This window comes from Mus caroli, chromosome 8, assembly GCF_900094665.2.
Source record: "Mus caroli chromosome 8, CAROLI_EIJ_v1.1, whole genome shotgun sequence".
NCBI classification, from domain to species: domain Eukaryota; kingdom Metazoa; phylum Chordata; class Mammalia; order Rodentia; family Muridae; genus Mus; species Mus caroli.
In genome coordinates, this window is record NC_034577.1 from 3,430,046 (window position 1) to 3,446,076 (window position 16,031).

The following is a 16,031-nucleotide window of genomic DNA, read 5'->3' on the forward strand; positions in this document are numbered from 1 at the left end:
CTCAGTTCAGAAGAAAGCAGATATGACTTACAAAACCAGACATTTTGGCATAATTAAGGATGTGGGAGCTTATTTTGATGATGTCTTAGAAACAGGAATGAGTTATCAGAAGCCAGAGGAGAGATTATCCTAAATAGTGAAAGGAAGAATCTGGGTGAGCTGTGTTCTAGTGATTTATCAAAGTTAGGATTTGCATGTGATAAAATCAAACACTACCTGTGGAGATTTCTGAAGAATGCCTGATACTTGGTTTTGTCCTCGTGTATGGCCTCTAACTCAATGCAAATGAGAGTAATGGTTTGACAAACTTGCCAAGCAAAGAGCAATATCATGTAAGATGAGAATGTGTGCCTTAGAAGGAAGCAGTGAAGGTGTTGGTTGAATAGCTACTTGGAAGAGATCCCTGATGAGACTCCCAAGGGAGCAGCTCTGCCAGTGAATATAGCATATGGTGTTCTCATGTGCCCATCACCTGTATAAAGGCTCTTGGATGCTAGTGTTCTGATTGCCAACAGCACATAATCATGGCTTATTTTCCATTACTTTCCATTATGTTCCAGAAGTAACTTACTATCTTCCTTTTAAATACATAATTATGCAAAATAAACTATGTGCTTCTTCAATGAACATGTATATGTCAGCCACTAACAAGATACTTAATTCTTAGTCATCGAAAAAGAAAAAACAATGAACATGCCTTATAATAGTGAGAATATACCTCTAGATTTGCACATTACAGAGCATTATAATTTTAAAAGGTAAAGTTGTAAAATACACACACAAATTATATTACTTATATTTTTCCTTTTATTTTACTCCTTTTTTCTTCTTGGTATGCTGATGAAGAAAGAAGGAAGTTAAAGCTGATATTTCTGTTTCAACAGTACTTCTGATGCCCTATTTGAAAGCTAAGGGTTTCATTAAAGCAAAGTCAGCCACAAATGAAGTGTCAGAGTCTCTGCATAATAAAATGCAATTCCTTGAAAGGATATATAGGGAAATGACTTAGAGAAATGAAAAGCTGGGACGTTCTATTTTTTGCTACAGAGTAGACCTAAGCAGTAAGGAGTCAAATACTAATGTACAAATATGTAAGGTACTGGAACTCCAAAAGAAATACAGGCAATCAAAAGTTCCCATGGCAGTAAATGCAGAACTCTGATTCAAGGAAGAGAAATTCTTTAACCTTGGAGTCACTGATGTTGCTGTCATGTTTAAACCCTGAATCACCTTAAACACTGCATGAGACTAAGGAGTGTTTATCTTTGTGGGTCAGCTCAAGACAGGAAGTAGGAACAAGATCATCTGTCTTGTAGTTCTTGTAGAATATTTACATAAGGATTTAGATTGTAGATTATAATGAACTCATGGATTTGGAGCCAAAAGTGATAATTATGTCTGGAATGTCAAATATCTCTTGTCTATTTTGCATAAGAAATTAATGAAGAAAAAATAATCACATTTTTAGGAATTTAAGTGACCAAATAAACTAACACTTAAATATTCTCCCTTATGACAATGTAACTGTAAACATATAAATATATGCAGTTGAGAAACTTATCTGTTAGGGTCACTCTATATTTGACAAATGATTCCAAAATATTATTTCAGGAACTACTACAGCCATATCAAAGAGTTGTTTGGAAGTTACTTAATTTCCACAAACACTTAAGAAGAGTTTAATAAATTCAAAATAGCAAGCTTGATGTTGGCTCTTAACTTTCTTTTTTTTATTATTTTTTTATTTTTTTTATTACATATTTTCCTCAATTACATTTCCAATGCTATCCCAAAAGTCCCCCATACCACCCCCCACTCCCCTACCCACCCATTCCCATTCTTTTGGCCCTGACATTCCCCTATATTGGGGCATATAAAGTTTGCGTGTCCAATGGGCCTCTCTTTCCAGTGATGGCCGACTAGGCCATCTTTTGATACATATGCAGCTAGAGACAAGAGCTCCNNGGTACTGGTTAGTTCATNATGTTGTTCCANCTATAGGGTTGCAGNTCCCTTTAGCTCCTTGGGTNCTTTCTCTAGCTTCTCCATTGGGAGCCCTGTGATACATCCAATAGCTGACTGTGAGCATCCACTTCTGTGTTTGCTAGGCCCCGGCATAGTCTCACAAGAGACAGCTATATTTGGGTCGGCTCTTAACTTTCTAAGGAGAAAATCTTGTGAGCCTGTTAGGAATTTGATTTCTTAGTAATCCATTGCTCTTTTGTAAAGTCATCAAGCAATAATTATGCACAGTTGGTATTTTTACTGTCTATGTTGGAAGGAGATTGAAAACCATAATTGCCATGTGACCACACTTAAGAGTCATGGAGAAAATTTATTTTCTATATACTTTTATCAGTTTAATCTCAGTTCATTACATATGATTTAATGCAACTAAACTAATAGAAACCAAACAAAATGTTTATAACTTATCAGACCATAATAATATATTTATGAAAATATATGTAAAATTTGTTTTATAAAATATATTTAATATTCAATATACAAAATGTTGACATAAAATAAGGGATTTATTTTTGCCAATTATTATTGTATTACGTTATTTCAAATATTTAAAAGCAAAAAGTACAAATTTATCAAGTAGTTTAATGAAAGCTTCTTTTATAAATTTTATTTTAGAGTCACCAACTAAAGTAAGGATAGAAATTTGATACAAAAAAAACCCCACCCTGTTTTTGAGTCAGGTAACATCCTATAAACAAACAGTGCTCAGAATCTCACTAATTAGTACTTGACTATATGTGTGAACTTGTAAATCAGGTTGCTATTGATGTTTTTTTAAAGTAACCATTCTCATTAGGACATCTACACTTATGTTTGAAAGGCATATTGAAATGCTAAAAACTCCTAGAACAGGAGGAATCACAGTCAAAGAGGTGAAACACAGAGGTCAGTAAACTACACAAATGAGAATACTTAAGTAGTAAAGAGAACTAGTTGGCCATCAATGGGATGAGAGGCCCTTGGTCTTGCGAAGATTATATGCCCCATTACAGGAGAATGCCAGGGCCAGGAAGCAGGAGTGGGTGGGTTGGGGAGCAGAGAGGGGTGTGGGAGGGTAGAGGGGATTTTACAGATAGCATTTTAAACACAAATGAAGGAAATATCTGATTAAAAAGAAGAAGTAAAGAGAAGGTTATAGTTCTCTGTGGTCTCAGGGCCTTGGCAGGTATGTATCATGCTATGTTGGTAAATGCCCAGTCCTGTCATTCAGTTCCAGCTTGCTGTGCTCAATCTCACTGTGTTTATGAAGTGGCTAATGTTATCTAATGCTTCAAAACATAATCTTCATCTCAAAAGTCAAGCCTTGTCAAGCCCAGTGCATGAAAGTTTTCTTATAAAAACACAAAGAAACAAAAAAATGAATCGAACCAACCAGAAAACAAAAACAAACAAACAAACAAAAACAACAAACTTTGGAAAGGTCCAATTTTATAAAAGTTGACCTAGAGCATGTGTAGATGACCGAATGTTTAAGAGCCCTAGATTCTTTTCCAGAGTAACTGGATTAAATTCCAATACACACACACACACACACTTATGGAGAACAAGGGAAATATTACCCATTATATCAACAATTTAAACACATACCACATGCACACACATGTAAAATATATGTATTATGAACACAGTCTTCTGGTTGTTCAGAACGGATGAATATCTATTTATCCATGATTTCCAACAACTTGATCCATCAATTCAGTGCATTTTTGAAAAGCAGTTTGTACCTAAGGGTCAGTTTGATTTTCCTAAAGCATCCTAAAAGTGCTTTTTATTTTTGGATCTCCTTTTTATCTCTGTGATTGTCCTCATCCCTGTAAGCAGCAAATGGAAATTTTGTCTGACTGATAGCTAGGAATTCTCAAAAGTATTAGTGAATACAGTATCATTCAGCTGGTTTTCAGATATCATGGAAAAGAGTGATTGAAAATAAGAGTATTGCATCTAATAATTTGTGCAGAATGTATAAAATGCTCCTTAGCAAAAGGATCTTAAATGTTCAAAGGCTTGTGAATCTAAGAACAACAATATGAACTAACTAGTACCCCCCAGAGCTTGTGTCTCTAGCTGTATATGTAGTAGAGGATGGCCTGGTCAGCCATCAATGGGAGAAGAGGCCCTTGATCTTGCAAAGATTATATGCCCTAGTACAAGGGAATGCTAGGGCCAGGAGCAGGAGTGGGTGGGTTGGGGAGCAGGGTGGGAGGAGGGTATAGGGTACTTTCAGAGAGGAAACTAGGAAAAGGGATAACATTTGAAATGTAAATGAAGAAAATATCTAAGTAAAAAAATGAAAAGAAAAAAAAAAGCCCATACTTGATATCAGGACTATATCTATCAGGCCATTCACTCCTAACCATCCTTTGAAAGTCTAGTTTTTCTAAACAGATTAAAGTTCATAGATCACACATGTAGATCTACTTAGAAACACATGTTATTCAGAAACCTTTGCAAAATTGTCCATTGAGAGCACAAGTCTGTGTGATTCCTTCATTGCTTGAGTATAAAATCCTAATCTCCTATTTTATTGCAAACTTGTAGACAATTTTAGAGGTCACTCCAGAATTCACAACCATGTGCATGCACCCTCTCATGAACATACTGTTGTCTGAAACAGTTTCCAACATGTTCTGGCATCAAGCTGCTGGAATATATATACATCTGAACAAAGCTCGTAAGGAATGGGGATTTGGCTACATTCCTATGGGAGACATAAAGAAAACAGTGGAATGACAGCATACTTAGCAGATTGGGTAAAACATTCATGAATTTATAGCAAAACTATTTTCAGTTTGCACTGTAATATTTCCTCAGATTATTTACTTTTATTACACTGTTTATTAGCCTTACAATAGGGTTCTGTGACCAAGACAACATAATAGACAATGTCTAAGGGAGCAAATAACGAGGGTGAAGGTAACACACAGGTGCAGTCATGCAATCGAACCATTTATTACCTTTATTCGTTTTTTTTCTTTTTCTTTTTCTTTTTTATTGCTCATGCCCATACAAAAAACATCATTGAAACTAGAGGAAAGTTCTATTCTGGCCAAAAACCAGGAGAATTTTATGTTAAAGATGCACTTTTACTTTTGAATTACCCCACCGGAGAATATAAAATCATAAAATACAGAATTTTATTCCTCCCAAATGGAAGAGAGTACCTAGAAATTGGATGAAATTACTGTTATAAAAGATGTATTATATCATGAAATGATATTCAAAGAAGGCAGGGCAAATTTTGTTTTGATATAAATAATGCTACATATTTACATTTGATGTTTGGGATAGCTGACAGGAAGATATATTTTATTTATTTTACCAATTTGAAATGAGCTGTCAGAAATCATATTCTAAACCTGCCTGCCAGTCTAAATTGTGGTTCTGCGGAGCGCCACAATTCTAAAGGACAGGAAAGGTGATTATGTGTGACAGGGCTAGAGTGGCCTTCAGCTAAATATTTAACAATAGTGGAAGACTATGTGGCCTCTGTACAGCACCTTTTCTCAGCTCCACCCCTTCTCCTCCCTCTTCAGTTATCTCCTCCTCCTGGCTCATCCCCTCCTCTATTCCCCTTTTCTCTTTCTCCCCCCTGTTCTGAATAGAAGACAGAGTCTGGTCCACAGTAAGTGCATGTTCTAAAACTGAGCTACATCTTCAACTCCGAGTTATGCATTTTTAGCAGTCCTTTATAAATGCCTCACTTCTGGCATGGCGCTGTAGTGCTCCTCACAGTGCAGGACAACCAGCCTATAGTATGAAACTTCAGAGTGACTCACAGCGCCCTGGAGGAGCTTCTTTGTAAACTTTCCCTTCTGTCCTCTCGGAGACATTCTGTAAGAAAGGTTTTATTGAGCTCACCAGACAAACTACCTCAATAATCTCAGGAAGTCATCCATTAAAACATTTTTTCCACGGCTTCTTTGGGTTCCAGATGCATTTTATCCAAGTGCTACTTGTCAATCTATCTTCTGTCTCTTATGTCTTAAGAACACTATCCTTTGTGTCAATGTAGTTCATTAACATATAAGACATAAAAATCCATGTTGACATGGTAAATTGTGTTTATGTCAAGGACCTTTTAATATTGTCAACCACTGTCTTTAATTCCTAACATTTATGGATGGCTCTCTCACGCATACGCAATTCTCTGCCGGTAAACATCTTACCCCTCTGACACATGGGTAGTGAACAAGTTATCGCCAATAGTGTTACTTTTCCCCGTTCTTTTCCTCTCTCCAGAATATGAGTCATTTATCCTTTGTTTTCTTAATTCTGAGTAGTCACAGGGTGAAAAATAATCATGTATGTTTTCACAGACCTCTAGGAATAGGTGCCAGGGGTCCCTGGTTTCAGATATAAGGAGCAATGTCCCACAGGCAGTAGACAGGTACCACTTCTGGTTATAGCCTCATACACTTTGCAATGTGTTGATCAACAGAAAGTCAAAAGTTGTCAAAGAGTGTAGGACAGGAGCATTTGTATGAAGAGTTGAAAATTTCCTAATTGAGATTTTAAAATTAGCACTTTTGAAAGATAAGGACACACATGGAGCTCCATATAGGGCGATTACAACAAATTTCATGATTCCTAGTTAGGATAGAGTTGCAAGATAGATTTAGTAAGGATTTAGCCTTATGGGTGACTCAAGGTCTTCTTCAATTTAGTGTGTTAGGCCACTAGTATGAAATAAGATACCGTTCTTTATTAGGCAATATTGCCTTATGCTCTCTGCAAGATATTTAATGTTTAATTTTATAAATTAATAGAACAACATCAAAAACCCACAAATACTATGTTTTGAAATCTGGAATACATATAATATTTAATAATTCTCCTCTTTTTATATTTGTAAAGAGCTCACAAAAAGCATCAGTTTAATTTGTTGTCTTTTTTTTTTTGGTTTTTCGAGACAGGGTTTCTCTGTGTAGCCCTGGCTGTCCTGGCACTCACTTTGTAGACCAGGCTGGCCTCGAACTCAGAAATCCGCCTGCCTCTGCCTCCCGAGTGCTGGGATTAAAGGCATGCACCACCACGCCCGGCTTAATTTGTTGTCTTAACAGGATAGTTTACGTCTTCTAGTTTATTTACATATACGTATTTCATTCTATTAATTAAAATGAAAAATATTTGATTATATATGATCATTAATTTATATACTTTAAGGTATTTAGCCATATGATGAAATATTTATAGGCTATATGTTACTTTGCTGTTGTTATAAAGAAGTACCATAGCATAAATCAACTTAAGGAAGGAAAGCTTGTAGCAATTGCTGTACACAGGGCACATAGTCTTCCACTATTATCACTTTAGCTTATTTTCCCAGAGAAACAGTACACAATGTTTGGGAAAGCACAGCAGCAATAGCAGGAAGCAGAAATCACAGTTCATCTAAAGAGGAATCAGCCTGAGAGGACAGAAAGTAGTGTGAAGGTTTAAACCTTCAGAGCTCATTTTGATGTACTTAATATTTAAGCATTCTCCATTTTCTAAGGGTTCTATAGTCTCTCAAAACAGTGCTATTGAGTAGACCCAGTGTTCAAATGTATAAGTTCATGGGTGACATCGCTTGTCCAATCCACTTACCCTGTGAAATACTTCAATTCCTGATCTATAAACTCTGCAATGTGTCTAACAAGGATGTCATCTGTATCCAATAATACCAAAAGACCAAGACTGACATTTGTAGTATGTCTGATAGCATATAAGCTCAAAACTAAATAAAATATTATTCATAAAAAATGTTCTATTCTCTCTACTCATGTGTTATGATAACCACAGTTCTAACCTACCCTTAGTTGCACACACAATTCGTTCACATTTCTGGATATTCAATCAAAGACTCACCTAGGTACTGTCTGATGTGTCTTTGCAGATAAAAATAAAGATGTTGTCACCTCAGATTATGGCTGGAACATGCTATTGTTTAATATACATTAAGATAATATCATCACAGTATACATTAAAAGCAAAAGTAGTTAGATTAGATAGATATGCAGTAGAGAAAGCAGAAGAAATGAGCCTGAGGGAAGGGGAAAATCTGAATATTATAGGACCACCAAGTTTTATTATTCTTTGATTAAAGATTTAAGGATTTAAGGAAGGTTCCCTAAGTCAAAAAAAAAAAAATGTTTGTTACTTGGAAGTGACAAATGACTGTAGACTTGATTATAGATGACCAGAAAATGGAAACTTAAATCTGTCAGGAGCTAGAACACCCTGAAATCCAATGGTCTATGGAGGTTCTAGAAAGATATGAGCCCTATTTTAAATACTTTGATGCTTGCATTGAAAAACCTAGAAGAGATTAATAGCTGAGAATAACATATCTAAATGTCTGATCTACATGAAGCTAGACTGCTTTGTGTTGTTAATGTGAGGTAACTTCTCATAATAGCAAACTAATATAAAACATTTATTTAAAAATAACACAAAAATATTGAATTGTTCTGTCAATTTGATGTATTTTAGCATTACTTTGAAAAATCCTCCCTGAGTTCATGGTTGAAATGTTCACTTGGTGGTGATAACAGGGAGTCTGTGGAAACTTTCAGTAAGTTAGGTCTTTTGGGAGCAAAAAGAATAGTCGGGGTTCAACCTTGCAGCTATCTTATCTGGCTGCTTCCTGGTTCTCTCTGCTCCTTAGCTTTGGTAAGATCTCCACCAAGCACTTCCTAAATGACAGAATAAACACTCTGAAACCCTGAGTCAAATTAACAAGCCAAATCCCACTTGGAAGGGAGAAGAAAGCAATCATGGGCGGCAGAGGGAGGGAGGGACATGGGTAGGAAAAGGGACAGGAAGGGGAAAAAGGGAACATGATCAGATATTGGGGTGTGTGGGGGAAATAGGACTGAAGCTGCAGAAACAATGGAAGTAGGCAATCTCAGGAGGTAGGAGGTGGGGGTACCCTCTAGAATGTAATGGAGACCTGGAAAGTATAAGACTCTCAGGACTCAAAAGGAGGGACTTTAGAAACAGAGATCTGGGAGGTGAGAGGCTCACCTAACACTAACACTAACCTTAGAAGGAATGACCTACAGTGGGGAGAGGGAACTTTTAGAGCCCACCTCCAATAGAAAGACAGGGCATCAGGAGGAGTTGCCATCCCACAGTCAAAAACTCTGACCCTGAATTCTTCCTGTCATAAAGAACTGCAGTGACAAAAATAGAGATGACCCTGAGGAAAAGGAAGTCCAGTAAAAGACCCATATTGGGATCCAGCTCAATAGGAGGCCCCAAGGTCTAACATTATTACTGAGGCTATGGAGTGCTCACAAAAAAAAAAAAAAAAAAAAAGCCTATCATGACTGCCCTCCAAAAGACCCAACAAACAGCTGAAAAAGTCAGATGCAGATATTTGCACCCAACCAATGGACACAAGCTGCAGACCCCTGTGGTTGAATTGGGAAAAGCTAGAATAAGCTGAGGAGGAGGGTGACCCTATAAGAAGACCAGCAGTCTCAACTAACCTGACCCCCTGAGATCTCTCAGATATTGAGTCACCAGCTAGGCATCATATACCAGCTGATATGAGGCCCCAAACACATATATAGTAGAGGACTCAATCAGAGAAGATATATCTAACCTTCAAGAGACTGGAGAACCAAGGGAGTGGGGAGTTCTGGTTGGGGAAGGTCCTTGGGGGTTGGGGACATCCTTGTGGACATGGGGGTGGGAGGGAGGAGGTATGGTATGTGGAGTGGTCAGAAGGTTGACCTAGAGGGAGATAAAAAATTAAATAAAAATATGGAGATGAAAAGAAAAATAGATTATTCTTTCATCTGCATCCTGACCATAGTTTTCCTTCGTTCCACTACTCTCAGCTTCCACCTTTCCTCTCCCCTAGATCTACTTCTGTTTAATCTCCTATCATTAAAACAACTACAAAAACAAACAAACATAAAACAACACAACAGCAATAAATAACAATGACAACAAAAACCAAGAAAACCAAAACAAAATAAAAAGACCTCCAAGAGACAATATCAACAAAACCAGACTAAACAAGATAGGGGAAGACAAGGCAAACCTGTCATACCAAGGCCAGAAAGCTTAACCCAAGGGGAGGAAAAGAGTCCCAAGAGTAGGCAAATGAGTTACAGAAACAATAGCTTCCACCATGAGGGGCCCCTCAAATATACCAAGGTAACAGCCATAACATACACAAAGAGAACCTGGGGAAGACCCTTATAGACCCGTGCTTGCCTTTCCAGCACAGTGAGCCATTAAGGGCCCTGCTTATTTGATTAAGTGTGTCATGTTCTCCTGCAGTCTTCCATCCCCTCTGAATCCTACAATCTTTCCTCCTCTTCTTCCCTGAGGTTTGGCAATCTCCAAGGGGAGGCAACTGATGGACAAAATCCTTCAGTTTAGACATCTTCTGAACAATGTCTAGTTGTGAATTTTTGCATTCATATGCCTCCAATACTAGAGAAAACCTCTCTGATGAAGCCTGGTGTAGTGGCTATTCCTGGTTGTCAACTTGACTATATTTGGAATGAACTACAATCTAGAATTGGAAGGTTCACCAGTGACCCTTATCTGGACGCTTGGAGATAGAAGATTCTGATCTGGATCTTGGTATGGAGATCTTGAGGCATAGTGGCTATGGAGTCCAGAAGATTAAATCTCCGAGTTCAAGGTGATCTGGGATTAAAGGTGTGGTAGAACACACCTTTAATCTGGGATATGCCATCTGCTGGAGATAATATAAGGACATTGGAAGAAGGGAGTCTTGCTCCTGCTCCTTCGCCTCCTTGCTATGTGAGACTGAGTAACTGCTAGATCCTTGGACTTCCATTCACAGCTGTGACTGAACCATTGTTGAGAATTGGGCTGCAGACTGTCAGTCATCAATAAATTCTTTTACTATATAGAGACTATCCATAAATTCTGTGACTCTAGAGAACCCTGACTGATACACCTGGACAATGCACAGATCTGGATTCCTGGGAGATCTGTCCTGTGGCTGAGCAGAGGATGGGAGCTAGAATACAGCAACCAACAAAAAGTGCGTGTGTGTGTGTTTAGGAGCGGGGGTATTGGTGATCAAAAGGGGCTATGGTGTGTAGGATCCACAGGAGGTGTGGAAATTGGAGAAGGGAGGGTGCAGTTGTATTCTGTTGCAGAGGAAGAGAGGAAGGGAAAAGCCTATTGGGGAATAGAGAGTGATTGTGTGTGTGTTCAGTTTGTTTATTGTTTGATTTTTGGTGTTTTGTTTTTATGATGTAATTATGCTTACTCTTGGCTTAGTTTATCCAAAAGAAAAGAAGATAAGGTCGAGGAGTCTTTACTACTATGTTCAATTGCATGTATACAAACAAAACAGCATGTAAAATCCCATTGAGTACCCTGGTTCAATATGATTATTGAAGACTTATTCATTTTATTTAATAATTTTCCATTGTATAATTTTTAATATATCCAAAATATTTCATTTACTAATTCATGACTTAGAAAATTGTACAAAGGATTAATGAAATTTGAGAAAAATTCAGCAAAGCTTTTAGGATGTTTCCAGGTTAAAATTATAATCATGACTAAAAAGGCAATTTCAACATGTCAACCATCACAGTCTACTCTAATCCTTATTCTACTACTGCATCATAGTTTAAAATTTTGCAGGCACCTCTTGCTTCAAAAATTCCTGAACTTTAGCTAACATAGTTTTACAACTTTTATATTATCTACTAATCCTTTCTCCCACTCATTTAATCAGTTGAAAACCTTAAAAGTTGTTTTCATGTATAAAACTAACAGCTTTCACAATGAGCAGTAATTGCTGCAACATTACAAAATTTGAAAACTAATTATACATTTAAACTGCCACTGATGGGAAGGCTTCAAAATAGGAAAGCCCATTAGCAGGTGTTCTCTGCAAGTTCCTGGAAACTTGGTATTGTGAGACTATTCAGCCCTTAGTGCTAACTCCAAGTGGTGGCTCTGATTCTTAACCTATGACTCTGTAGATGTTTCTCCATCGCTTCCTTAGAAAGAAGGTAAAGATCATAAGTGTGTGATAGGTGAATTCTGCCTGTCAGCACAGAGTTTGGAATTCCTAATGCTTTCAGGGAATCAAAGCCACACCTTCCTATTTTATCTAATTTCTAAGATTAGGCAGGCCCCTTCCCTAGGGGCCTGCCTAATCTTAGAAATCGTCAAGGATGCAAGTGCACTCCAGAGGCTAGACAATAATTAGCACCACACCTGTCCGTAGCAGCACTGTGTTCCTCCAAGTGGCACCAGAGATGTCAGACTAAAAATATCTCACAGTTTATAGCTGACATAGCATATCTTATTTAAGATCCAAAGTGAATTAGATAATGCAGTTCATTGAAAGTGTGAATCTGGCCTCTCCTAACCTTTTTATGTGTTTGCTAATTTGAGGGCAGTTTGGATTTCACTCTGAAGTCAAAATAGACTCTAACTGACTGCAATCTTCTTGCCTCAGCTTCAGCAGAACTAGGATTATAGACTTGATACAAATGACTTGCATGGTTCTGGGGGAAAAATGATACCTCACCCTGGACTCTGCACACTACAGTATCAATGTGCCATGCTAGATGTGCCCACTAATGCAATAGTGTCAAGACTAATGGATGTAACCAACTGCACTTTTGATTGGATTAAGCCTGTCCCAAAAGTGTATGCCTGGCACTGTAAACATAATCAATATCAAAGAATAGGTACATTACGGACCATATGCATATTGTCAATGTAACTCCTAAAAATGTGTGTCTATAAACATAGATAGTTGATGTTCACAGTCTTGCTCAGAGAAACTTTCTATTACTGTGGGTAGTGGTTAATGCTAGGGCACATTATTGTCCAAATGTTAATTTAATAATTATCCTTTTCTTACCTGCATATATATCCCAAAAGAAAACAGAAATGGAGAAGAACAAAACCATGACAACACTTTAACAGATGGCAATGATTAACCATCTTAGTCCTAGTGCACAGAAAGTACTAGGTTCATGTTTTATTGAGGGTTTTACTGCTGTGATAAACACCATGACCAAGGCAACTCTTATAAGGATGACATTGAATAGGGGATGACATATAGGTTCAGAGAAGTTCAGTTCATTATCATCAAGGCAGGAGGAGGGCAAACATAAGACGGGAGGAGCTGAGAATTCTACCTCTTGTTCCAAAGGCAGCTAGCTAAAGGCTGGCTTCCAGGCAGCTAGGATGAGGGTATTAAAGCCCACACCCACAGTCACACATCAATTCTAACAAGACCACACATCCTAATAGTGCCACTTACTGGACTAAACTTTCACAAACCATCATATTTCACGTTACAATTTTCTTTTAGAAATGCACAGAAGAAAAAGCTGGTGTTAAATTAGATGTTCTGTGTGGTGTCTTAGCTATATAGATATTAGCTTTAGGACTATAGAAAAGCTAGATAGGAACTTAGTGTTAACATTCTACCCAAAGTATAAAGAGAGTGCTATCCCCAGGACACTATGGAAGATCAACATTCACACAAACAGTATACTGCTGTCTTTCAATTCAGATGACAGATTGTTTTTGTTTAGTGTCTCTGTCACACTCATAGGGATCACCAAGTTAGTCACTTTAAGGCCAGCCTTCTAGTCTTAAACTTAATCCTCTCAGTTTTCCAAACTGTTCGTCATGAGTTTTTCTAGTTCTGTCCCAAGTCTCGTGTGGATTTTCAAATTCACCTCTGCCACTTACCATTTGTCAATGAATTTTATTTTCTTCACTTAACCAATATGGCTGTAAATGAATCTTATATTTTAAACCATATGTAAGATCCATCTGTGATATAAAATCTGCTGTGTCTTAATTGAAGAAAATATACAGTCAAAGCATGGGTATAGATCCAGGGGATAACACTGTCTTAGGGTTCAGTGGGCTCTAAGTTCAGTTCCTCACCCAATGTGCAAATGCAAAGTTCTATTTCCATCAGGACTTTCTTTGCAAAGAACAAGGTTTAGATTGGCATTGCTGTGTATTGTCTCTATATATACAATATTAATATATTGTTCATATGTTCATTCCCACTGGAATAGCTGTTAATATATATATTTCTAAAGAACAGGAAAATATCAGAACAAGTGTTATTATTCTTTCCTCAAAATGCAATGAGAAATAATGCCTGGTGGTACTCTTAAGATCTTAAAAGTAACCAACAAACTGTGAGTACAAACTAATTGAGAAAGTTTCAGGTTGTCAACGTGATAGGGGCATTTTCACAACTCTTTGAGATTCTGTTAATGATACATGGGAGAGAAAATTGGCTTCTACCTCTTCGGTACTCTTGACAACTAAGCTACAAATAATATTTTAAAACCTGTTTTCTGTCTGTTGTCTGGATCAACGTATGGCATCTTGTCATCCATAGGAATTTTTTTTTCTGATTCTTTTTTTCTTATTAGATATTTTCTTCATTTACATTTCAAATGCTATCCCCAAAGTCCCCTATTCCCTCCCCGTGCATTGCTCCCCAACCCACCCACACCCGCTTCCTGGCCCTGGCATTCTCCTGTACTGAGCATATAATCTTCCCAAGACCAGGGCTTTTCCTCCCAATGATAGTCGACTAGGCCATCTTCTACTACATATGCAGCTAGAGACATGATCTCTGGGCGTACTGGTTAGTTCATCATCAGAACCCAGTATGCCTACCACAGCGAGTCCTGGATACCCCAACACACCCGAAAAGCAATATTTGTATTTAAAATCATATCTCATGATGCTGGTAGAGGATTTTAAGAAGGGCATTAATAACTCACTTAAAGAAATTCAAAAGAATACTCCTAAGCAGGTAGAAGTCCTTAAAGAGAAAGCACAAAAATCCCTCAAAGAATTACAGGACAACACTGCTAAACAGGTAGAAGTCCTTAAAGAGGAAACACAAAAATCCCTTAAAGAATTACAGGAAAACACAACCAAATAGGTGATGAAATTGAACAAAACCATCCAAGATCTAAAAATGTAAGTAGAAACAAGAAAACCCAATGAGAGACAACTCTGGAGACAGAAATCCATAGGACTTTTCTAACTGCCTTTTTCTGGTGCAAACCTGTCCTCCAAGAAGAGTGTCTGTAACAACCCCTGGAAGCAGTGTGGACCTGAAAGCTCACTGGTGGCAGCTAGGGAAGCCAGTCTGTTAGCCTGCATACTGACCAGCAGACTGCTGGCTTAATCACTCTAGGACAGAGCCAACTTTGTAAAGCTATGAATGTAGAGAATTTTCACACTTGCTTTTTACCCAGCTACCTTCATCTGCCTAGATTAGTGATTTAAATGTCTCTATACCTAATATTGCTAATGTCTTCTGCATGACTTTTCATTAGTTAATATAATTCTGAATTAAGCAAAGCGAAGAGATATCTCTAGTTTATTATTTTAGTTTGTAAACCCTCATGAGCCTTTTGAATACATTTCCAAATGCAGAGCTAAGACAGAGAAATTTAGAAATTGTATTACTTTCCTGTGGTTGAGATAAAATACAACAACCAAAACAAACTTATACAACAAAGAGTTTATTTTGATCATGGTTTCCAAGGGGGAGTCCACACTGATGGGAGAAGAGATCAGAACAGAAGGAATATCACATCTTCAGCTGCAAGCATTAAGTAGAAATAGTGGACTGTAAGTGAGGTAAGGCTATATCCTATCAAATCTCACACCCTATTGATCCAGTTCTTCCAGACAAGCTATCTCTGATAAAGGTTTTTCATCTTTCCAAACTAAATCACCAATCAGAGACTAAGTGTTCAAACACATGAGCAAGCTATTTCTCTTAAAACAACAAAACAGACAAACAAACAAAAACCTACAGAAAGCCTTTCAGTATAGTTCAATATTGTTGGAGTGCTTCCCTAGCATATGTAAGGTCTTAGACTCAAATCCCCAGTACCTAAAGAAAAAAGGAAGAAAGAAAGAAAGAAAGAAAGGAAGGAAGGAAGGAAGGAAGGAAGGAAGGAAGGAAGGAAGGAAGAAAGAAAGAAAGAAAGAAAGAAAGAAAG